This window comes from Camelus ferus, chromosome 33, assembly GCF_009834535.1.
Source record: "Camelus ferus isolate YT-003-E chromosome 33, BCGSAC_Cfer_1.0, whole genome shotgun sequence".
NCBI lineage: Eukaryota > Metazoa > Chordata > Mammalia > Artiodactyla > Camelidae > Camelus > Camelus ferus.
Window position 1 is genome coordinate 5754527 of NC_045728.1, and position 25329 is coordinate 5779855.

Consider the following 25329-nt stretch of genomic DNA (forward strand, 5'->3'; position numbering starts at 1 on the left):
ATGCAGAGCTTTGCGTGTCCTCTTCTTGCAGAGTCAGGATGGTCATCTTCCTGGCATCCAGGGAGAGTTGCCAACCAGGCAAACTCACCCGAGCCTCATCGTTCAGAGTTTTTATTGGGGCTCCGCTACATAGGCATGATTGGTTGATAGATCGATTGATTGCTCTCAGGGTTGATCTCCGTCTCTAGGTCCGCTGATGCCACACAACCCAAAGCCCCCAACCTAAATCACGGTTAGACTGTGTGGTGTGAACCAAAGCCCCAGGCAAGTGAAGGCACTAGAGACACTGGCAGAAACACTGACAATGGCCAGACCTCTTTGGGGGCAAAGTTAAGTTCTTTCCAACACCAGCCTCATTACCAGCTCATAGGTGCACCCCCGACCCCCGTGCAGAATCTGCTTTTCCCTGTGAGCCCCCACAGCACTTTTCCATGTCTCTGTTTACTTTGATTGTACTGTAAACTCCTTGGGGCTGGAGACCACATCTGAGGACTTACCCTGCCTCCCACACTCAGCACCTATAGGATCAAGCACATAATATGTGTTCAATAAATTTTAATTGGGTTGAATTTTTCTACTTGATAAAGAGACCCATCTTTGGATTTGTCAGGAGTTTGGATCTTCCCAGCTGCTTTTCTTTTGTTTTCTGGCTGACATCTCCCTTTTTTAGGTATAATTCTTCCCTAATATCCAAGTGCAAGACATCAAAAAAAATTTTTTTTAACTTTCTCCTTAGCTTCCACTGATGGTCACAAAATCTTCCTAAGCCTGAGCAAGTACCATACACCTTCCTGGGCATGTCGATCGTGTAATGTTTATAGGAGAAAATTATTTCAAAACCCTGGGAGGTATAGAGTCCAAAGCAGCTATTCCTTACTTTGTGTTGTTTCTCCATGTGGTGACATTATTAAAGGTAAGTCTGTAGGAGAATCCAGCCCACTGAGAATCAATCACTGGACTTTGGTTAGGAAAACTGCACTATGGTAGAAACAGAAAATTTCAAACAAAATGTAAACCATAGAGAAGAGGCAGGGAAGTCACTGAAAACTGCACAACTGGATGCACTTGGTTTTCCCCCTGGTATCTGTTTGTGGTTGTATGTTTGTTGTCATGTGCGTGGAGCTGCTATACTCTGAGCATGATCAGTGGGCGGAACACTCGCAAAAAAAAAAAACAATGATTTGCTTGCACCGAGCTTCTAATTACGTGCCAGCTGTGGAGTGTCCCTAATGTGTCTGGAACAGTGGTGCAGACGAGGGGCCACTCTGCCAGCCGTGCGTGTGAGAGCGCTGTTGGCAGTGCAACGCCGCGCAGCCCGCCACGGTCCGCGGTGGCGAGGAGGGCTGGGAGCTGGGGGTTGCTGAGACACCGGTCGTGAGAATTCTCTTCTTTACAAATTAGGGTAGAGCAAGACTCTAAGATGGCAGAATTTCCAACCAAGAGCATCTCAAAATAATATTCAGTCTGGCGTTCAGAGTGCCTAGAGCGTTCTAATTTCCAAACTTTTTTCTCAATAGAGTGCTGCTGAGATAGTCTCCAGTGTCATCGGGTTGTTCTCTCTCTTGCCAAGAGCCAGACTCTGATAGAGGATTTTCTTGGAGCTTCTGAAAGGACAGGGGTGTCCACATTGTATCTATGACTCAGGCTTTTCTCTTAGCCCCAGATCGGAGCAGGTGTTAACATTATACCAATGAGCAGTTTCACCCTCACTTGGACTTGTTCTGGTGGCTACAGTCATCTGGAAGGTAAACTCTCGAGACAAATCAGTCCCCGCCCAAACTCCAGGTCACGTGAGCTCTGGCAGCCTTGGCCTGCAATAGGAGGTCATGTGATGGGGTCATAGGCCCTGCAGTGTGGCTGCTGGGATTATAGGCCATCCAGCCTCAAACCACAATTCGAAATTCTATGTATCTCTCTCTAGATTTAATGGTTGTGTTTCAGCTATCCCTGGTACAAAGTTATAATGTAGGGAAAAAAATCTTAGAAAACAGGCTTTCTCTCAAACAGTTGTACATTTAGGTGGATGCATATGGGGGGAGCAGATGCTCAGGGCAGAAGAAGTTGAGAAAAAAAGACATGGTGGCCCCTGAAGGCTGAAAGAGAAGGTAGACTTTCAAGGGACTAAAACCTCAGGAAGTGGCAGGGTGTTAATTCTTCCTCGTACGTGTGGAGTCAGATGTAGGCTGAACATCATTTTCAAGAGTCTGAGACCTAATCAGCCCTGTAAAAACACACCAAGAGACACGTGGAACAGGGGGAGATGGGAGCGATCTGTGGACGATTTCAAATCAGCGTTTGTTGAACACGGCAGAGAGTTCCATGTGTCAGCAGCCCGTTCATGTGTCTGGAGACACGCCACACTCAGGGGCCTAAAGGTGTGAGGGCGCTCATTCTTTATGCGCAGCAACGTGTCATCAGCCAACTCACAAAGGAATTCCAATTTGCATGCGTCGGGGCAAAGGAAACACTTTTGAGACTCAGGCCATCACTGTCCTAATGGAATGGTGCTGATCTTCCAAAGGGTGCTTGTTAAGTGGGAACCACAGATGAGCGGATAGCAAGACAGAAATTAGTTCACACAGCACATGTGCAAATAGAGGTGATTAAATGCGTTTTTCTGTCAACGGGGAGGCAGCCGCGTGGACCTGCAGTAGGCCAGCTGGTCTCGGGACCAAAGGTGAATCCCGTTTGCCATAGATGGTTCGAGTTTGCACTTGTGTGTGCCTGTTTGTGATATGCGGGTGTGCCTGTTTGCAGGAGGATGGGTGGTGCCACGTGCAAATCATTTCTGTTTGAAATGGTTGGAACCGAGCATCGAGGAGACTAGATAAGAGAACTAGGATGATCCTGTTATGAGGATAACAGCAGTGAGAAGTCTGTGGACAGCCATCCATGGGCTCAGTCCGCTGATGTAAAGGTGGTGTGGCGGCCTGAAACGTGATTCTCTGCCTTGGATTGCTTCAGTGCAGACCTTTAACATGATTCAAATGGAGCTTGCTCTGTGCACTGCAATAGAGTGCCCTTGAACAAATCCCTGTTCAAAGGAACGTGCCATCTGGGCACCAAACGGAAACACAAAAACAAGCACTGTGAGGTCCTGGAAGAGTCCATGCAGGGAAGAGTCCAGGCTGAAAAAGAAGAGGTTTTCTGTGTCCCAGTAGCTTCATCCTGGGCCACTAGGACACTTTCAGAGCCTACATCTGCTTATTAAGAAGCACAAGTTCAGTGCCACCTCTCAGAGCAGGAACCTTAGGAAGGAAGACCCCGCAGGACCATAAGAAGAGAAATACTGTGGCCCCATGAGTTTATTCTCCACCCGGCTCTACCCTCACAAGATACACAGCTCCTGCTCTGAGTATTCCAAATGTTCAGGGAATCTGCTGTCCTGAAATACATTCCTGCCTCAAGCTTTCCTTAGGATAATTTCAGCCACTGGGAGAGGGAGGAGGCTTGCCTTTCTGTGCAGCCTCTTCTGGGAATCTCCTTACAGGAGCAGGTTTCTTTTGGGGCAATTATAAATTTTCACAAGCTCGTCTATTTATTTTCTCCATCATATTTATCTCCCAAGCATATAATCATTGTGTGAGCTTCACTTTAAAAACAAACATACATTGACTCCTAAGCCTTACATTAATGGATGCTGTTCATTCTCATTTACTGCTGCACTGAGCCAAGGGAGAAACATCTGTTCACACCGTGTACGTACCGAAGGTGATGCTAAACATTGCCACCAGGCACGGAAATGTCTTGACCCTGTCATTCCCTTCAGACCCCCACCGGCTGCGGAATCTGGGACATATGCTCATTTTCCTTATTTTAAAAGAAAAAATGTGGAAATATTTGACAGAGAAATAACACTTAATTTTTGAGAGTTTCCAAAGTTTAAATAGTATAGAATCAATTGTAGATAAAGATTTAAGGAGTATATTATTTACACAGCCATAGAGATAGATGAATAGATGATAGATAGATAGATAGATAGATAGATAGATAGATAGATGATAGATAGATAGATAGATAGATAGATAGATAGATAGATAGATAGAGATTAATGCCTGCTTGTCAACCAGTTATATGCCATGGAGGCAACTGCTAAATAATGTTTTACAAATATAATAACAACAGTATGAGCTTGTCGTTAGTTCCTTGACCACCTACTTGAGTCTAACTGTCACCTCAGATTATTTCTCTAAACTTACAACTTGAGGTTGTTGCTTTAATAGGGTATTAGGATCCCCTCAGGAAAGATTCCAGGCTCAGTAGCCTTCAAAGAAAAAAAAAAAAAACCAAACCAAACCTTATAAATTTGGGGTAAAAATTATTCAAGAACACATTCGTCAATCATTGAGCCGGTTAAGGAGGGTTGCATTTGTTGCTTCTAAGATTCCTTGGGACCTTCAAAATTATGTACTTGTTTTTTAAAAAATAGTTCAAAAGAATGTGTTTGGGCTATGCAGAGATTACCTGATGATCTAGGTTGCTATTTAAAGTAGAAGAGGGTGAGATGGATGGATGAAGCATGGGGAGAGAGATTGATTTAACAAACAATGCGCATGTCCTCCAAGAAAGCTGTGCCATGACTTGACCTACTGAGCCCAGTAATTCTCTAGCCATCACCTCCCCCCCCGCCCCAGAACATCATCTCGGTGACAGTGATCTTGCACCGGTGACTAGACGGCATCACAGCGATCTCAAAATTGAGCTTAAGCCAGGAGCTGTCAGAAGTATTATGCCAGGTGTTTGATACTTACTCAGTAACCTTAAAGTAAGTATCAATGTCCCTGTTTTACAGATGCAGGCGGTGAGGCCCATGCAGAATAAACAGTGTGCTTAAGACCAGAGAGCTAGGAAGTGGCCATGCCAGGATTCAGCCCCAACTTTGTATGATCCACGATCCATGTTCCTAATCCCTGAGCTGAGGTTTAGCGTCTGTAAAGTCTGGGTGATGATAATACCCAGGGTGGTATTATTCATACATATGAAGACATACGTGGACATACTCTTCAGCCACAAAGCAACATTCCAGTAATTATGATGTGATCTTTCTTCTAATTGCTCTAATGAAGGACCAGGGTGGCAAAAAGCATGGAGGCCCCAGGCTGCAGTCATCGGTGACATAAACAATAAAGCCACCCCTTGGCCCAGCGTGGGGAGGCGCACTGTTAGGAAGAAATCACTTCAAGAGCTCTTGCACTTCAGATGCTATGCGAAGCTCGTTTTGCATCCAGGCAGTTAGACAGTGAATGCATCTGGCACCGACGCCTTTCTCTAAATGCCTGCCTGTCCAATCCCTGCTTAGCTGGCTCTTAACAGCCTCACTGAAATCGAAGCACTAAAAGATGACTGTCACCAAGCCACCTGTAGAATCCAGGGCTGTGAAAGGATAAGTCCCTCATTTAATTGTAAATGGGAGCTCCTTGCAGTCCAATTCAGAGGGCCATCACTTAGAAATGTTAATGCTATTGATTGTAGCATGCACAGGATAATGGCATTTCTCAACATCTGTTTTCATTTAAAATTTCCAAGTTGCCTTTGTGTTCAGTTCTGCGGGCACCACTTGGTAATGATGCAGCTCCTACTTATGAAGCAGGAGGACGGACAGTGGCAAGTGGGAACCCAAACAAAATGTTATTAATGAATATTTGCAGCTGCTGGTGGGACGTGGTGAACAGCTGCCACATGGATGACAGAATTCATCTTGTAAAACGTACCTATGATAAATATCGCCCAGGAGTGATTAGCAATGGTCGTTAATTCATGAATGACTTGCAAGCAAACCAGCGATTTGATCGCCATCAGTCACAGGATGCATTTTTCTTTTCTTTTGCAAGGTAACCAGGGGCTTAAGATCATAACATGGTCCTCATAGCCACATTCTTGGCTTTCCCTTTGTATCTTGAGAGGTTTAGTCTGGAAGAAGAAAGAAAGAAAAGAAGCAGAAATGTCTGCGTGTTCAGGGAAATGAACTGTGGAAAGACCATGCACATCTTTCAAGGCTCGGATTAAAATTAACTTCTTCCCAACAGCCTTTTGGGCAACTTCAGCCTTTGGAACCCTCCCTCCGGGTTTCCACTATAGTCATCTGACTTTCCACTCATTTAGCATTTAATGATATTTTGCCTTTTATGATAAAGACGTACTTTTGCATTTCTTATTTTCCTATGTATACTTCAAGTTCTTAAAGAGTATCCATTTTTACCTCTTTTCCTCCCATCTTGACCCTACCACAGCCCCCATACTTGGTCCCTGGCACCTAGTAGTTCTCATTAACCATTTCATTATTTTATTAAAGTATAGTTTATTTACAATGTTGTATTAGTCTCTGGTGTACAGCATAGGGATTCACTTATACATATATATATATTCCTTTTTCATATTCTTTTTCATTATAGGTTATTACAAGCTATTGAATATAGTTCCCTGTGCTATACAGTAGGACTGTGTTGTTTATCTATTTTGTATATAGTAGTTTTTATCTGCTAATCCCAAACTCCTAATTTATGCCTCCCCCATCCCCTTTGGTAACCATAAGGTTGTTTTCTATGTCTGGAGTCTGTTTCTATTTTGCAAATAAGATCATTTGTATCATATTTTAGATTCCACATATAAATTGTGGGGGAAGCTCTTTAGGCATCAGGATGGATATCCATTTGTTCCCTTTCCATCCCACGGCTACGTTCTTAGGGGCGAGTAGAACCCTTGGCAGCTGGTTGGAGCCCCAGAGGCACCCACCTCTCTGCAGACCGGAGCACGGGCTTTGGAGGAGAGCCAGTGTCTGTGCTGAGCGGTGTCTCTCAACACCTCAAACAGACATTTCCCGGAACATCCAAGTCCTGGAAGTTCAAAGCAGAAATAGTGTCTGAAAAAATTGGAGGAGATTCAGAGGAGAGAGAGAATGATGATCTGGAGGCCAGGGAGAAAAAGGGACCCGCTTGATAAACAGCCGTAAAAGGATCTGTCTAATGATTGGTTACTTGGTAACATGAGGGGCGGGGCCAAGTCAGTCAGTATCATCTCCAGGAGGCCGGTGATCTCTCCAGGACTAGTGATTCATCGTCCTCCATTCATTCTTTCTGCACATAGTTACAGAGCATCTACCTCGTGCCAGGCACACAGGTTAGGGGTCGGGATACAAAGGAGATCACACCAGGCAGATCACACACGTGGCACTCGCCATCTAGCCAGAGAAACTGGTGCTAACTCAAGGGCGACACGAATAGACGTCCACTTGCCATGGTGTCAGTCCTGGAAGGAAGAGAACTGAGCTGTGGGCTCAGAGCTATAGATGAACGGCCTGGGTGGGTGACTCTTCAGGGCAGACTTCTCTGAAGAAGGGGGACCTAAAGGCTGGCTGGGGGTTAACTGGGCCCAGGGGAGGGAACAGCACTCAAAACACCTGAAATGACAGTCGTTCTTGGATTTTCGCTAGATCTCCTTATTCTTTGTGTTGATACTGAAGCGTGTGCTTTAACTACCCCACAAATGTGGGTTTTTTTATATTTTTGTAACTGTATTTCAATGTAATTGCTTTCTTTTGCAATGCTATCTGTTTTGTTTTATCTTTTGAAAACATTATTCTGAAAAGAGGTCCACTGAGTCACCAGACTGCTGAAGTGTAAGAATTCCTTTCCTGAGTCTAGTGTTCGGTTTCTTAAGCATAATTTTGAGGGTGTTTCACATCCAATGACCCCATTGTTGTTGCTCTACCTAGAGCCACAGTGTATGTAGCTACTGGATGGTGGAAATTATGCTGGAATTAGAGTCAGGAGGCCCATATTTATGTGTGGATACTGCCCATGGCTGGCTGTGTGGCTTTGGGCAAGGTATTACCCTCTCTGAACCTAAGTGTCCTCATAGCAAATCTTAGGTAATTTAATACCTGCCTCGTGGGGTGTCATGAGTAGGAAATGAGACCATTTATGTGAAGGCGCCTGGCACAGACGGACCTTCCATATATGTTCTTTGAATCTGATTCAAGGCTGTAGGCGCTTCAGCTCATCTGCATATGCAAACATCAGCTTGTAGGAGGAGAATGCTTTTTGTCTCCCTCCTGCTGGGACTCGGGGCCTGCTGGGATGCCTGGGGATGGCTCTGACAGTGAGGTGCCAAGAGAAAACCTGGCTCCGTTTCCAGCCGTGTTCCCACGGGCAAACCATGCTGAGCTGGAGGGTTCACAGGGATCAGCAGGAAAAGGGAAAACAATTTGTTCAGAGGCCCTAGAGTCAGACACTCAGCATGCTGGGCTCGTGGGGTTTTTCAGCTTTAATCAGCATCAAGTCGATCCCATTTTAAGAGATGCTGACAAGTCCAGAATATCTACAGGTAGCTCTAGCCAGACAGCCCGGCTCTCCACCCGGCCCCTGCCCCTTCCCCTGCCATCCTGGAGGCTGCTGGGCACCAGTGCCTGGACCACTGTTCTGGATTCAGCTGTCAGCATCCACCTCAGTGCTTCAGCTGGGGACAGCGGGCAGCAGAAATTTTGTTTTCTCTTTCAGGCTTGTCAGATCAGTTGTTTTTTTTTTTCCCCTCCTGTCTTTTCTTCTGTTGAGTTCCATTTTTTCAAAGATTAATTTATTGTGGCTGAAAGGACAGCAGACAGAGAACCCCGGAGACTGAATTCCCCCGATTTATCCAAGGCACCAGCCCGGTGCTAGCAGTGACAAAGCATGTTCCTCATTGTACAAACCCACCAACGAGACCAGCCAGGATCTGGAGTTAAATAGCTTCTGTTCTCGGAGAAGCTCAAAGCACTTTAGAAACATGAGCTCATTTGGGGTCCATTCTGACCTGGATTCAAAGTGCCCCACGATCCTCCCAGGACACAGATGTCTAAGACAGCCTGTGTTCCTGCAGAGCCCACTCTGTCTGCCCAGCATCAGAGAAGTGGAGGCATAAAGCTCAAGTTAGATGCACCTGTGATGACCAGCAAATGCCCTGAGGTTAGATGAGGGACTTTCAGTTGACTCCCCATGTCCTCCAGGCTTTGGTTTATACCTTAGCTGAAGTGTAATACTTTCTTTTCAAAGGATCAGAAGAAATCATGAATATGAAAGCACCTAGTGCGATGCACTGCAAACAGTAGGTACTCAATAAATGTTAGCTGAATCCACAATGTTTAGAGTGATGCAGGCCAATGGGTTCTGTACCTGTTGTATTGCCTGGGATGGACAGTGTAGCCCCGAACATCCAGTGCCCCTTTCTCTTTCTCTGGGACATCTTTTGTGAATACTAGAGGTGTTAGACGGACTAGAGAGGGTCACAGAGAGACAGTCTTCTCATTGAGAGGTAGGCGTGTTCATTGGAGCCCACTGAATGTGGTGAGCCTCTAACTACTTTGACCCACAGGAAATGGTAGATGCAATGCTGCATATTTCCCGGCCCAGCCCTTAAGAGACCGTCTCTGCAAATACCCTTTCTAGAATCCCTGTTCTGAAAAAGTCCACGCTAGCCACTGGGAAAGGCCATGGAGAAGGGCCATGCCAGCCAGCCCTCAGCTCTCCTGGCCAGCCCAGCCCAGCCACCAGGCCCTGGAGTGAAACTGGCTTGGACCCTCCACTATAGACCAGCTGAATAACTGAGACCATGTGCAGCAGAAGAACCACCAGCCACGCCCTGTCTGAATTTCTGACCCATGCATCATGAGCTATAATACAGTGATGGCTATTAAGTCTCTACGTTTGGGGGTATTTTGTTATACAGCAATAAAAACCTCAAAACTACCTGAGTTACAGAAAGTACCCAGGGTCAGACCACCTTCCTCAAGAAGACATACATATTAAAATTACATTAAAACAGGAACTGGGCAAACTATGTAAGTGCAGGACCTCCTGGAATTTGAGATGTGTGGCTGGAGTGTAAGTGAAGCCACTGCAGTTAGGGGAAGAGAAAGTCCTAGAGCAGGAGCCCCGGTCCCTCCTCCGGTCACCTTCCCATACAGCAACGAGAACCCGTGTTGTGTCTGAGGACGTACTGCGCACTCTGTGGAACAGTAAGGCCACCAGCCAGTGCTCCGGGGGCCCTTACCATGTGGCATGCTAACACCTCCCACAGACTGGCCATTTATTCCTGACAGCAGTCCCACAAGGTAACTCTTAGGAGCATCCCCATTTTACACCTGAGAAAACTAAGGAACAGAGAAGTCAAGCCTTTCCCAAGGTTACAAATCTAGAAGTACACTGTAATATTTCATCGTCCCATTAACTCATGTGTGGTTTCCTATTGTTGCTGTAACAAATTACCAGAAGCCCCATGGCTTAAAGCAGCACAAATTTACTATCTTATATTGCTAGAGGTCTGGAACCCAAAATGGGTCTCTCTGTGCTACAGTCAAGGTGTGGGCAGGGCTGCGTGCCTTCGGCTTGCTCTAAGCATCTGAATTTGTCTCCTCGCCTTTTCCAGCTTCCAGGGCCTGCCACACTCCTTGCCCGCTGGCCCCCTGGCCCCCTACCTTCTTCTTCAAAACCAACCTTGCTCAGGCAAGCCTTTCTCACACTGCATCATTCTCACCTCCCTCTCTCACTTATAAGGACCCTTGTGACTGTGTTGGGCCACTTAGATACACAGGATAATCTCCCCAGCTCCAGGTCAGCTGACTGGCAACCTTAATTTTATCCACAGCTTTAATCCCCTCCCCTTGTCCGGTGACGTAACATTTCCAGGCTCCAGGAATTTGGACATGGACATCATTTTTTTTTTCTTTTTCTTTTGTGGCTGCAGGGCATTATTCTGCCTGCCACGCCCGAGGAGATGGGAATGACTAGGTCTCCCTTTATAAATGTGGGAGCTGAGGCTCACAGCAGTTAAATAATTTTTCCAAGGTCATGCACACCAAATGTCACTTCATATGAAAACTGTAGGGTCTCCGGCCAAAAAGCAAGAGTAGTCTGGAAAATGGCCAGATAAGCCCTTCCCTAAGGCAGGCATGTTATTTGGAAGTGGACTAAAAAAAAAAAAAATCACCATGCCTTTCCACCAACCATGGAAATAGAATTTTTTCCATCAGCTTTACGGCGGTGAGAAGCATTATTGGGGGTTTTCCCCCCGCCAGCTCCTCCAGCCCGAACAAAAGAGAGAAGCCTTGTCTAGGAAAACCCCTCTGAGGTTGCTCGCTTATCTGTCCCCGAGAATTGAAGAAACACCATTTCTCATATCCAGTAAAGCTTCCGATAATGAACTCTGCGATAAGGAGGTTCCATTCATCGTGAAGCTACAAATCGTTCCAGTGCATCAACCCTTTCAGTCCCAAGAGCGATAAAGAGGGGATGTTTTGGAGCTCTTTAAAAATAGTTTGTGTGTCTCGGACCTAGAAAGCTGAAAATGTCCCACCTGACACCCCGCGAGCCCTGCCCCACGCGCGAGGTCTCGCCCCCGCCAGGCTGCTGGCCTGATCTGCACACGTGCCACACAGCAGCCGTTGGCCGAGCACCGGCGGCGAGCCAGGCACTTGAGATTTCACCCGCACCAAAACCCCTCTCTGGCCCTTAGTTTCCACATCTGCAGAATGGGGATAAAGATGCTATCAACAGCAGTAAGTGGCCACAGGATTCCACCCAGGTCTGTTTGGCCCCAACCCCATGCCCTGGCCACCTTGCTTTCTCCCTTGAACCTGCTCGCTCTGCCTGCTGAGCCTCTGCCCGTTACTTGTCCTCCCAGGGACACCATCTGTCACGCTGTCACATCTCCCATCTGTCAGAACCTCCCGGCTCTCCCACCCCACCTCGCCCACCAGGAAGCCTGCCCCACCTGCTCCTACTTTGTTCCTCCCTTTAGCCAAAATCCTCTACCTCTTACAGGGCAGCGGCCCGTAACTATGTGTTCATATTCATCTCTCCTCCTGGGTTGGGTTCATTCTCGCAGGAGAGACCGTGAACCCGTCTGGAACAGAATCCGAACCTTGCCCAGTATTTCACTTGAGTTCATCACGGGCCCCACCATAGGATTAGGGGCACGGGTGTTCAGTAGTATATCTTGATCTGAAGATGGACCTACTTTTATCTTCTGAATTTCTTGGTTATTATTTGAAGACGTTTACTATAAAGTTTCATTCGGAAAGTTAAGGCGCCCGTGGAGCACCCACGGCGAATTCCTTGCTGGGTTAACCCTGAGCCTCTGCAGCGTCCCCTCCACCCCAGGAGGGGTGCAACCTTTTTCTTAAAGAAAATTGCCACAGGAACAAAATGGGATGGGGATTTTTGTGTGTTTCATTCATTGGTGGACCCCCCAGTACCTGGCACATGGTAGGAGCTCGAAAAATATCACATGAATGAATGAAAATTGTTGAAAATATTTTGCTTGTAAGTTTCAGGTGGGTACCTTAATTAACTATTAATTACATGACTAACTTAATGAGCCCTCATCAGATGGAATCCAGATGTTCTGGACTCCCTCAAGTGTAGTCTAACTTTGAATGTTTGGAGTAAGGTCTGGATGATGAGATTCTCAACCCCCTTTCTGGATAATTCTGAAACACTCCAAAGCTTAAGAACCACTGCTTTATAGTGGAATTGTCCGTTAGTTCCAAACCTGGCAAAGGGCTCTAAGTTACATTGATAAATTGTCTGCAGGTGACATCTTTTTGGCCGGCTGAGAGGTTGGCCAAGTTGACCCTATCACCCTTCCTCAGAGAGGTGTGTGGAGGACCACGTCCTCCAGGCAGCCTTCCAAAGTCTATTCTGAGCCCTACCCAAAGGACCCTGAACTGTTGTAACTGTGGGAGGAGACTCACTGAAGTGCTCATATTTGGGAGGCTGCGGGGAAGAATCATGCGCCAGTTCTGCCTCCTACGATGGGCCTGCGGCCCCTGCTCGTCCTCACAATGCCTGAGAAATTGATATTCATGTTGTTTTGTCTTGACAAGCAAGGTGGAGCCATGTCAGCGAGTTGCTTCTGTATCTCTGTCTTCTTTCTGCATATGGCCCTGAGCGGCTCACGGGGCTGGACCTGCACTCAGAACCTTTAATGCCCCTCGGCTTGGGAGAGGGCGGTGCACACTGAGAGAAGCCCTGGTGGGCAGGCAGGAGCCTGATAGACCAGCCCTTCACCCCAGGCTGCCCGGCAAACTAGGGACCCCAGGTTTCCTGCCACCCTTCTCCTTGGGGCCCCGCCTGTCCCCCTCCCTCCCCTCCTTCCACTAGACTGGGTGCAGGAGTTCTAGACATCTGCACCTGCCCCCATGTCCTCACCAGGCCTCCTTCTTGCTCCTTTTCCCCTGGCCCACCACGTAGGCTTAGCGCAGTTCAACAAAAGATACCAGGTGTTCACCACGGACAGGGCCCTGGGCCAGGGGAGGCATGTGGGGATATGCTCCCTGCCACTGGGGGCTCACCGTCTAGTGGTGTCTCGTATCTAAGGAAGCTGAATGGCTGTGAAAACCCCTGCAGAATTTGGGAACCAGAGATGAAGTGATGGACTCTAGATGGAAGCAGACCTGGAATCAACAATTACGACCCTTGGTAGAGTCCACACAACGGGGGATCCTGACAATTAACAAGGATTTATTTCTCTGTAGTATCTCCGAAGCCTCCAGATAACTCTTAAGGACCTCTCTCTCTCTCTGTCTCTCCACACACACACACACACACTTTACCAAATTCTACTTTAAACAACATATGTAGTAAAATGGATGGTTAACATTTTATTGAAACCCTATAGCATTCTGGGTGCTTTGTACACATGCTTTTATTTAATATATGCAACAACTGTGGGAGAGAGATGTCCTCATAATTAGGTGAGAAAACTGAGGCTCAGAGAGGTTAGGGAACTTGCCCAAAGCCACACAGCTAGTACACGGCAGAGGCGGGATTCGAGTGTCGTCTGCCTTGCTCCCAAGCGGGTTGGGCACCTCATACTCTGGCACACGGCCTCCCTGTAGACATTTCTTTTCTTCCCTGTTCACCCTTCCTAAGTCATTATTTGCCTTTTGGATGAACCAGGAGCAACTGCAAAGGGCTGGCCTGTGATCTGGGCCTCTTTTTCCCACTAGAGCACCCCCCAGCCACCTCCCCAGCTGTGAACACATTTCATCTGGCATGTGCAGGCCTGCTCCCCGGCTCTCTCTGCGGGGTCCCTGGCCCTAGACTCGCCTCACAAGCTGGTCTCTGACAGGTGCTCTTGCCTACCTGAGAGCCGCTTGCCGATTGTCTGCTGGATCTGGGCATCCTCGGAAGGGTCCTAATACTCTCGTCAAGATCAAGCAGTGCTTCTGCAGAGCGCAGTGACCGTCCTAATCAGTCTGGGCTTTTTTGAGGCTCTCCTCCTGCTGCAGCCACTGATTGGAGAGCTGCCTGGCTCACCAGAGGTGTTTGTAAAGGGAACCGCCCCCAAGCCTAACAGGAGGGGCCCCAAGATCTGGAGTCTGCTCCCGGACTGTTACGGGTGAGCAGGAAAGCTTCTTCCCCGTGGGTTACCAGTGGGTCCACATAATGCCCTCTTGGCCCACAGATCCGGGTGGGGTTGAGGCAGCCAGACCCCCAGGGAGTCAAATCCAAATCCATCACCTGTTTACTCCATGCCCCCTAAAAATAGTGTCCTTCTCTGCATGTGTCAGGACAGGAGCGAGTTTGGGGAGCTCTAAGCGGGGAGCTCAGTGGAGCTTCCAGATCCCTCTGAGACCCGACATTGTGTCTGACTGGTCTTTTTGTCATTTCATGAACGTCATTCTGCTGTCCCTCAGACTAGAAGGACAAGAAAGCAAGACATCCCTCCTGGTCAGGGCTGGGGCAGGGGGGTTGGTAACTGAGACAGAGTTTCTAATGATAGGACATCAGGGACTTGGTCACATGGACACCTGATTGGTTAGAGGAGTGGCGTGGGTGGCCCGTCCTTCCCTCTGGCCCTTCCCACGAGTGGGCGAAAGAGTAGCGTCGTTACCCCGTCCTCTTTGCTGCTGGAGACCAGGAGGCAGAAGCCGTGGTTGCCTGCAGCCCTCGGCCAGCAGTGTCGTCTAAGTCACCATCAGCTTTTGCTAACTGGCTCTGCCATTGCCACTGCCCTCGGCACGCTGGGCCCTCCCTCCTTGGAAACCGACTCTGACTCAGAAAATCCTCATTCCCTTCCTTGTCGGTTGACAGATGCGAAAGCAGACGTCTTCAGCACAGTGTGCACGGTTTATCCCCTCTGCCCCCTCGGATCCTGGATGGGCTGTTGCTCCACTTGGCGTTTTTGCTGTATGTTGATGGCCTAGCCGTTTGATTTTTTTTCCCCATTCCTGTTCGTTTTGGTAGCACTGGCTTTCTCCCACGTGGTCTTTTTTCCCTGCACTCCTACAATTGCGTGCTCTTTCCCTCAGCCCTGTGTTTAATGCAGCAGGTCCCCCTTCATCAGGTGACGTGTTCCCTTAAGTGCTTCTGATTGTGCCCAGTACGTGTACATTTGCTTAACGAGGCTCTGCTCAGCTGCTCCCTTTAGGTGCCAAGTCCGTGATTAGAAGGAATGCCTTGAGTGTGCCATTTCTGCATGCCTTTTCAATAAATCATCTGTTCCTCTTCTCTGAGTTTGTTTCTTGGACAATGATTGATTGTCTGAGCCTCCTACTGCTCCGAGAGCAGCTTCAGTCTGTAACAACGTGGAGAGCAGACCTTGGAGCCTCTAAGAGCCGTAGCTTTTGCTTCCATGTGGCCTCTGACCTCCCACCTGGGGTGGAGGTGGGGGATGAAAAGGAGAAGATTGACAAGGTCCCTGAAACTCTGTGAGCACTTGGGAAATCCCTGGTTTGGAGATTAGTACTTGGGTCTGACCTTAAAATTCAGCACGAGGGATTCTGAATGAAAACATAGCCAGAACTTTCTTTTTCCCTCTTGGGTCTCTAACTTTACAATTCTAAGCAGTTCTAACACACTTAATTCAGGACTGAGGCAATGAATCCAGAGCAGAGACAGATGAAACTTGCCCTCGGCCCACTTCTAAATCCAGTAGCCATTATAACACTGTCGGCTTGTCAAACAATAGATTCTTCACTTCATCTCAGGAAACATAAACTCAAAAAGAAATCTTCCACCAAAAGGAGAAAAACACTTTGCCTATTGTCTGTGAAATTTTAGGATAATTAAGCTGACATACATTAGAATGACACTGAATAAATACTGCTCTTATTTTTTTTACCTACTTTCTAATGTTAACATGTAGCACTAGTGATAATGACCAAATTCTATATTTATGGAAAACTGATTCTTAAGAATCCAGTGGGGCAATTATCTCCATATTGTATGTACTGTTTCTCTATAAATGTTGAAAATTCAATAATTACCACTAGAACGAGCTGTGGCATTTTGAATACAGACACATAATGAGGAAAGAGGTCACTTATTCATTAATATTCATAACACACACTAATTCCTCCTCTTCTGTGGCGGATGAGCTCAGCTTTGCGTTTTGTAAGAACTTTACATATGCCATTGAAAACCTCTGTTATCATGTGGCTTTTACTCACTGAGAGTTGATAAGAGCTGTAAGAAAGGGAAAATGGAACAAGAAGTATATCTTATAATAAAAATAATAGATCCTATTTATTGAATACTCATTATGTATCATGTATTGTGTGATTTCAAACTGGTCTTCTTCATTCTCTCAATAGCTTTACAAACTAGGCACCATCCTTCTCTCATGTTGCAGGGAAGTCAATTGAGGGTTCAGAGAAGTTAGTCATGTGCCTGAGGTCACACAGCAAGAGCAGTGAGAGCCAAGGACAGAAGCAGGGACTGTCTGGTTCCACAGCCTCGTCTCTTCTGCCTCGTCCCTTCTAGCAGACCCAGTCATCTCAGAGGCTAGGCTGGAATCTTGATGCCCCAGGTGTCTCAGTTGGGAAATAAAGTGTGTCAAGGGTTGTTATGGAAATGAACTCATAAGCACTATTTGCTCCTTATGGTCCTAGAGAAGAATTATGAAGGTATAAACCAGAGACTTTCATTATCTCTTCCCAGTAAGCCAACACTGCAGGAGTAGATTTCCATTTTTGTAAAGATTTAGAGCCAAAAGAAGGGACCAACAGGTTTAGGTGCTTCCGTGTCAGTGATCAATCTTCTGAATTTAGGGTACAAAGGCAGGAAGGTACCCTAAAAGAACCTATTCTTTTTTTGGTTTGGTTTGGTTTGGTTTGGCTTTGTTTTATCGCTTGGTAGATTTTGAATGAGAAGCTTTGCGTTAAGTACCCCATTCATTTACTCATAACTGTGACCCATTCGCTTGAAAGTCATCATATATATAAACCTCAATACAAATTATCTAAGCTCATGAGTCCTAATGGCAAAAGAGTTAATCAAGGTGTCAAGATGCTTACGAAGATATTGCTGTTTTTTTATTGGGTTGTTTGTTTTTCTTGTTGTGAAGCTGTATGAGCTGTTTGTATATTCTGGAAGGTAAGCCCTTGTCAGTTGCATTATTTGCAAGTATTTTCTCCCAGTCTGTAGGCTGTCTCTTCATTTTGTTTATGGTTTCCTCTGCAGTGCAAAAGCTTGTAAGTTTGATTAGGTCCCATTTGTTTATGTTTGCTTTTATTTCTATTGCCTTGGGAGACTGACCTAGGATGGCATTGCTACCATTTATGTTACAGAATATTTTGCCTATGTTCTCTTCTAGGAGATTTATGGGGTCCTATTTAATGTTTAAGTCTTTAAGCTATTTTGAGTTTATTTTTGTGTGTATGGTGTGAGGGAGTGTCCTAACATCATTGATTTACATGCAACTGTCCAGCTTTCCCAACACAACTTGCCAAAGAGGCTGTCTTTTCTCCATTGTATATTCTTGCCTCCTTTGTTAAAGATTAATTGACCATAGGTGTGTGGACATATTTCTGGTTTCTCAATTCTGATCCATCGATCTGTATGTCTGTTCTTGTGCCGATACCATACTGTTTTGATTACTGTAGCTTTGTAGTATTGTCTGAAGTCTGGGAGGGTTATGCCTCCAGCTTCATTCTATTTCTTCAGTATTGCTTTGGCAATTCTAGGTCCTTTGTGATTCTATATAAATTTTAGGGTTATTTGTTCTATTTCCATGAAAAATGTCCTGGGTAATTTGATAGAGAGCACATTAATTCTATAGCACATGAAAAGATGTTCAGTATCGCTAATTATCAGAGAAATCCAAATCAAAACTACAATGAAGTATCACCCCACACCAGTCAGAATGGACATCATTAAAAAATCCCCAAATGATAAATGCTGGAGAGGGTATAGAGAAATACTGGTGGTAGGGATGTAATTTGGTGCAACTACTGTGGAAAACAGTATGGAGATTTCTTTAAAAACTAAAAATGGACTTGCCATGTGATCCAGCAATCCCACACCTGGGCATATACCTGGAGAAAACTGCAATTCAAAAAGATATATGCACCCTAATGTTCATAGTAGCACTGTTTACAATAGTACTGGACTATCAAGATGTGGAAGCAACCTAAATGTCCATAGACAGATAATTGGATAAAGAAGTTGATATATATATACATATACATACACAATGGAATATTACTCAGCCATACAAAAGAATGGAATAATGCCATTTGCAGCAACATGAATGGACCTAAAGATTATCATACTAAGTAAATCAGAGAAAGACAAATATCACACACATTTATATGTGGAATCTAAAAAAAAATGAGATAAATGAATGTATTAAAAAACAGAAACAGACTCACAGACATAGAAAACAAACTTATGGTCACCAAAGAGGAAGGAGGGAGGGGGATAAATTAGGAGTTTGGAATTAGCAGATACAAACTACTATATATAAAACAGATAAACAACCAGGTCCTACAGTATAGCACAGGGAGCTATATTCAATGCCTTGCAATAACCTATAATGGAAAAGAATATGAAAAAGAAGATGCATATACATATATAAAATTGAATCACTATGCTGTATACCAGAAACTAACACAACATTGTAAATCAACTATACTTCAATTTTTTAAAAAATATTAAGCACTAAATGAGCAAGGGAATTTATTCTTCAGTTATTCTTTGGGCAAAATTTCCACTCACTGCAGTGAAAGTCAGGTGGGCAAAATCTCAAGGCAATATTTTGGTCCAAAATACTTATAACGTTTTAACCAAAAGTATCCTCTTAGCAGTGTGAATGTGTGATGAGATAAAGGAAGGACTACCCAAGGAGAAGCAAGCAACAGGAATCAGAGATGGATCAGAGATTCCACCAATTTATTTGCTTCATACACAGGTGGTGAGAGGTGCTTTGGACTAATGAACATGTTTTTAATGATTTTGAAGTGAATCCCAAAGCCTTGTTATCGCTCTAGTCACAAAGGGAAACAAGGCTGCAAATGCCTTCATCTCGATGAGTCCTGGGTATCTGAAGACACAGTCCTTGAATCAAGTTATTTTCAGCTTAAACCCATCTCTGAATTATTTTCACTAAATACCTATCACCTCCCTAAAGTCGTGCAGTGATTACAAGGAGAGGCAGGTTCTATTTCAATGTTGGAAGCTAGTTTATGGGTCTGAACCGGGGAAAACAGGACCTGACACCTGTGACTCATGGCATGGAGAAACAGGCATTATTACCTTGATCTGCATGATGTTGTGCACCTGGCCATGGACCCCAATGAGAGCCCCAGCTTCCCGTGAGAGTCGAGGTGAGCGGGCTCTCACAGTCCTCTTCCTCAGGACAGCACCATGTTCTTGGGCAAGTGAACGGAGATGGTTCACACGGAGTCTGAGAGACAGCGCCCAGCCCAGAACCTACAGCAGAGCTTGATGGAAGGAAACACATTGGCTGATTGCTTGAGCCCGGGTCTCAGTGAAACAGACATAGCTGCTCATCTCAGCAAAAAGAATCTGAGTTTCCAGCACAGAGGCTCACAGTCCAAGCGAACTAAGAGCGTCTAATTACTCACCATTACCTTTCATCTGGAACCTCACAGGCTAGTCATCAGATAGTCAGCTGCATTTGTGACATGTCTACCACGTGCTGAGTCCTAGAGACGCGTAACTGACTTGTGGGCGTGTTGGCTCACCTTTCTAGGGCACCTCACTCTGCGTGCTAGACTGCGTTCACTGTGGATGCTGTCAGAGCTCACCTAGAAGTGATGTCATTAAGTGCGAATAAATTCTAGGGGAGCTCTGCTGCCTAAACCAAAAGTGATTGGCCCCGGGGAGCCTGCGCCATCCCCGCAACTCCTTGTCAATATCACCGTCAGCCGCATCTTCATAACAGTGCTACTGAAAGCCTGCTGTATACACGGCTCTATCATCAATGCCCTCAAAGCTCCCAAGTCGGAGAGTTAAGGTCTTTGGTCTTCTGGGTCCTATGATCACAAGAGAAACAATAGGTTAAATGGTAGAAAATAGCAAACTGTTTGCTTAATAGGTAGAATCTATTATACGTTGATATCAGTGTAAATGGTTCAAATGTAAAATCGAGCTTAAAAAATCCTCCAGTCTGAAAGTGCCTGAACCATCTCATCTTTAAGTGACAACAGAAGGTCTGGGCTGCGTCATTGTCAGAGCTGGAGTGGTGGGAGGGCTGGATTCAGAAATAGTCTCTTGGCTGTAAATTAATGCTCTAAGGGCTTGGTCTGATTTATTTTAGGCTTAACGAAGTTCATTGCTAATGTGGAGTGCTATAAAAGAAGGCTTAGCTCTAGCCGGTACTGTTTCTGCCCATGGCACACTGGTCCCCATTCATTTCCTCATTCATTTATCTATCCATCCATCCATCCATCCATCCAGTCAACCACTATTTATGGAGACTTCTCTATGTTCCAGGCCTTTGCAAGGTTCTAGGAACACAGCAAGAAACAATCCACACAGCCCCGCTATCCTTTTGGAACTTATAGGACAGCAACCACATGGAAAATTCAGACAAGGACCACACGGCTCCATACAAAATCACTTGGTTTCTGGGTCAGCGTTCTCCCTGGAGAAAGAGGATGATGGGAGGGAGGAGGGGAGAGTGCTGAGGAGCACCTCCCTGAGAAGAGCAGCTTTCTCAGAACAAGAGGAGAGAGGCAACTGCGAACTCAAACAGGCCCTGGTGATGCACCAGCCGTGCGGCTGCTTGCTGACTTCTCAGAGCCTGGCCGCAGCAGGAGCTTAGAATCGGGGATTTAACACCCCTGTTTGGCCCTCAGCGGGGACCAGCAGTGTGCCCAGGGGTGCAGGCTGAGCAGGCTGAGAGCCTGGGTGGCCAATGGAATGGAGCAGATGGGGTTTGTCAAGCGGGCTGCATGGCTCATTAGCACGCTCCCTCCTTCCCGCACGCACTCCGACACGCGTGCAAACACCTGCAGCTGCTGGGGAAAGAGCTCAGGGCTTGCGGGGCTTCAGACAACCTCCAGAATAGCATCACACTCTCGGGGCTGCAGCCAGGACCACAGCAAAAGGTGGAAACTGCTCTCTCTTGCTCAGCCTTCCTGATTAATTTGGTGTTTCAGACTCAGTAGCCCATGAGGGCTTCATCTCTTTCAGCTACTCCTCCAAACAGATGTCTGTTTCATGAGCCATTCCTGAGCCTTTCTTGGGAGCCAATCCCGCCCCCCCCCATTAATGCCTCTGGCTTCAACCAGCCTCCAGAACACCGGTGATGCCCTGGTACAGGGCTGAGAAGACCTCTGGGCTGATCGCTCTTTCTCGTGGTCCCATACTGCCATTTATGGGATGTTTGCAAGATACTTAAACCAAGAAGAGAAAACATGGTACAGCTTGGAAACGGAGATTCTGGAAGAACCCTACGGGACTTGAGGGCTTACACAAAATATTTTTAAAGTGCTGTCCAGAAAGAAGACCCCCCGGGAAGCCCTCACATGTCTGCAGGAAACTAATATATGGTAATCAGGGCAGTGTGGAGCGGCTGTAATTGTCAACAACGTAACAAGGAACTTATCACTGTTTTCCGCTGTGGCTGCATATTCCTAGAATCCCTGCTTGCTGGAGAGGCGTGAATAGAAGATTTATTTTGTATTGTTAGACTGTCAAGGCATCTAGAGCCACAACTTTTAAATGATAACCTCCCAAGCTTACAGAAGTTATGAATGACATGCCTTTAGTGTGAGCGAGGGGCTGACAGCTCTTCCCTCCCATCATCCTTCACTCCGTGCCCTGTATGATCAGTCGCTGAGCACGCTGCCCTTCCCAAACCCAATGGGACCATTATTAAGAATGACAGAAATCTGTTTCTAGCCACGAGGCGAGCTGAGGCCACTGACGTGTCATCACAGAAAGAGAACTTTTTCACAGCTGGGCCCCCAGGGCCTCGGGAGAAACGTCTTTGCCAAGATTGAGACCATCTCAAGTTAACTGAATGTGAGAAAGGATTCTGAGGGTGGGTGGGGAAGAGAGGGAGGGATGTCCTAGGAGATGGATGCAGCTTCAGGGACATTTTGTACGTATTCCACCTTAGCCGCTACTTAGTCTTGGGGGCAGCACAGCTATTCCCTAGACGCAGGCATGATCACAAAGTTTGTCCAGGGCAGGACACGACACACTTTTTCCTCGACCTCTGTAAACCCTCTAACCTCTCCAGTCAGTATTGAGGGATTGAATTAATTAATTAGTTAGTGAACAAATCTCTTGAATGGGGTTACTAACAGAGCATCAGTCTAAAGACACAGGACAGGGCAGTTTTGTTTTTCACTCCTGCCTCCTCCTTCCTTTGCATCCACGTCGCACTTAGAACTCCTCTTGTTCCACGGGTATTGCAGTCACTTAAGTGTCTGTCTCCCCTACCTGCCCTGCCCGCTGGATGAAACAAGCCTTTGGGAGCATGGTCCGTGCCTTCTTTGTCATCTTCTCTGTCACCCAATACACACAGCACTTCGTCTGCATCTGAATAAACAGTCATTGGGTTGAATCAGGGTCCCAGCTGATCATAAGGCCGTCTTGGGCGCAAAGGAGCGGGTGTGTTCCCTTCAGCCTCCAGCCTAATTTCATTTGCTCCTGGGGCATGTGAGTCAGGGCTTGTTTGCCAGACTGGGCGATCCTCTCCTTCCGCACTGCCCCTTAATGAAGGTCTGCAGAAGCCAAAGGCGCGTGTTGTGAAACTGTTATTGTAATATTACCCGTGCCTGCCGTCCTCAGGTTTATTATTAGAGGCCTGTGCACAAGAGCTGGCTCCTTGCCTGTTGGTGTTTTTTTTTTTTTTTCCCTAAGGCAGCTGAAAACAGAATAGTTGCATTTGTTTTGAGGGGGGGAAAGGGACAAGAGATTTTGCAAACAGTTATGAAAAAAAGCCAAACTGGTCTATTTTGGAAACTCTCGACCTTGACAGAGTCCTTCTAATGCTCTATAAACATTTGTTTTGGGTATTTAATAAGCTGCCAGCTGACAAATTGCAGAACTTCTCTTTGCAAGAGCCCCTTATCTTTTCTAGAACCACTGAGATGGCAAAATATATTCTCTGTCTCCACAATTCACTCTCTATTTGCATGTGGAAATTGGAAAGCAAGTTGTTTTTCTTCGTTTGCATGACAAAACTCAGACCCCAAAATACAATTCAGCATTTAATTTGAGCTAGTTAGAGAGTGCAGGAAAGGGCCTCAGCCCCCACTTGGCTCCATTTTGCAGCCGCTGCTTCTGTCATTACAATTAAAATTGATGTATAACACTCAGGACATAAAATACCTCCTCGGGCAGTGATGCAGTGAACCTGGGGAGTCGGCTGCCTCAGGAGGTCACTGGGAATGAAACAAACCCAGTGAAAAACTGCCTTTATTTTAAGGCTTAATAACTCGGTTACAACTTGGCAGAGGCCTCCCCTCAGCATGAGAGGGGGGCCCGTCGGCCCTGGGCAAGGACAGTTTCGAGAGTGACCCCTTGGAAGCAGCCCCTGATCGCAGCTTGCCAAGAACAGATCATGAAAAAGAACTTAGGACAGTTAATGTTTAAATAAACGCTCTCCTTGGCTAAAGACTCCCCGGCAGCATCCTGCGAGTACACTGATGGTCTAGTCTTTTTCCCTCCCAGTCTCCAGGGGGCGCTCGGTGGTCCAAACTGCAAGCAATTCTTCCTCCCCCCAGGGCAGTAGCTGCTCCCGGGAGGGCATGGAGTGGAGGTCGCCTCCGGTTTGCCAGGAACCCTCTTCACACACCTTCTTTCTGATCCACACCAGCTGGGACGTGTATCCAGTGCTGGCTGTGAGGCGGGCACCATGCCGGGCACAGAGGGGCACAGATAAAGAGGATCCGCTCCATGCCCCGCGGTCCAGCGAGGGAGACAGGCAAGCGAGCCCCAAGCTGCGTGGTGAAGTGAAACTCTGGAAAGAAGTTGGATCCGATTCTGACTCCGACATACCGAGGTTCTGTGTCCTCGGGCAGGTTACCCACACTCCCTAACTTCAATTTCCTCTCATCACCTTCCCCTAAGAGCGTGATGAGCATTATTTAAGACTGCGTCTGTGAACCATCTAATTGCACGCCTGGCACTTAGCGCTGAATAATTGGTGGTCAAGTCTGTCCCAGGAAAGAACAATGAGCCCTCAAGGAGGAGTCCCGACCCACGTTGCAGAGGAGACGTGCAGAATAAGTTAGAAAGCCTTCTAGAGATGCTGAAAAGACCATTTTGCAAAACTCAGGTGATGGCTGAGGGGAAAAGACATTCTAGGCAGGAGAAGAGACAGGTACAAAGGACTGAAGATGGGAAAGGGCAGAGTCTCATTGGGCACCTGCAGGTGGTTTCCTGTGATGACGCATGGGGCAAAGTTGGTGTGCCCCGTTGCCATGGGTCCATGTCACGCCGGGGTTCCAGGTGACTTTTTAAAAAAATTTTTTGTTTGTTTGGGGAGAAGGGTTAATTAGGTTTATATATTTATTTTTAATGTAGGTGCTGGGGATTGAACCCAGGACCTCATGCTCACTAAGCATGCACTCTACCACTGAGCTGTGCACTCCCCACTAAAGTTTTTAATTGAAACACATTTTAAAATTTCCCATAGTTATATATGTATGAATTATGAAACACATCGCTAATGAGGTCTCAAACACTAGAGGCTGAGGGTGAGTCTGAGGGCTGCCTGCCTGCCAGTCGGAACATCTGTCCCTGCAGAGAAGGGGGGAGACAGAGCTGGGCTGTCTCATTTCCCAGAACTGTCCCTTCTCCTGACATCTTTCTCACTGCACGGAGATGCAGCCATAGTTCACCTTAGTGATCCGATGATTCCCTGAGCCACCTTCCAAAATCTCAGTGTGGAGAATTCCTTCATTAAATGAGAAGTGTATGGTGTCATCAGTGGGGGCCTGTGTGGTCAGAAGAACTAAAACTCTGGCAGGGCAGAGCTCTGAGTCGTCCCCTTCTTCCCTGCCATACCGCACCCTACTGGCAAACATGCCTGTGCACTGGACAGGCCACAACTCTCTCAGGGTCTCAGTGACACATCCTCTGCAGAAAG

The 25329-nt window shown here is 46.6% G+C and overlaps 1 protein-coding gene and 1 long non-coding RNA gene across 3 annotated transcripts in view; one reads left to right on the forward strand and one right to left on the reverse strand.

The window, feature by feature from the left end:
- The window catches only part of KIRREL3 (kirre like nephrin family adhesion molecule 3), a 491466-nt gene that overhangs the window by 144459 nt on the left and 321678 nt on the right, over window positions 1-25329 (forward strand). The window lies entirely within an intron of this gene.
- LOC116661113 lies at window positions 14-24718 on the reverse strand. The gene is made up of 3 exons (XR_004316869.1): window positions 22355-24718; window positions 89-94; window positions 14-24 (listed from the first exon to the last, which is right to left on the reverse strand). It is a non-coding gene; the product is annotated as an uncharacterized LOC116661113 (long non-coding RNA).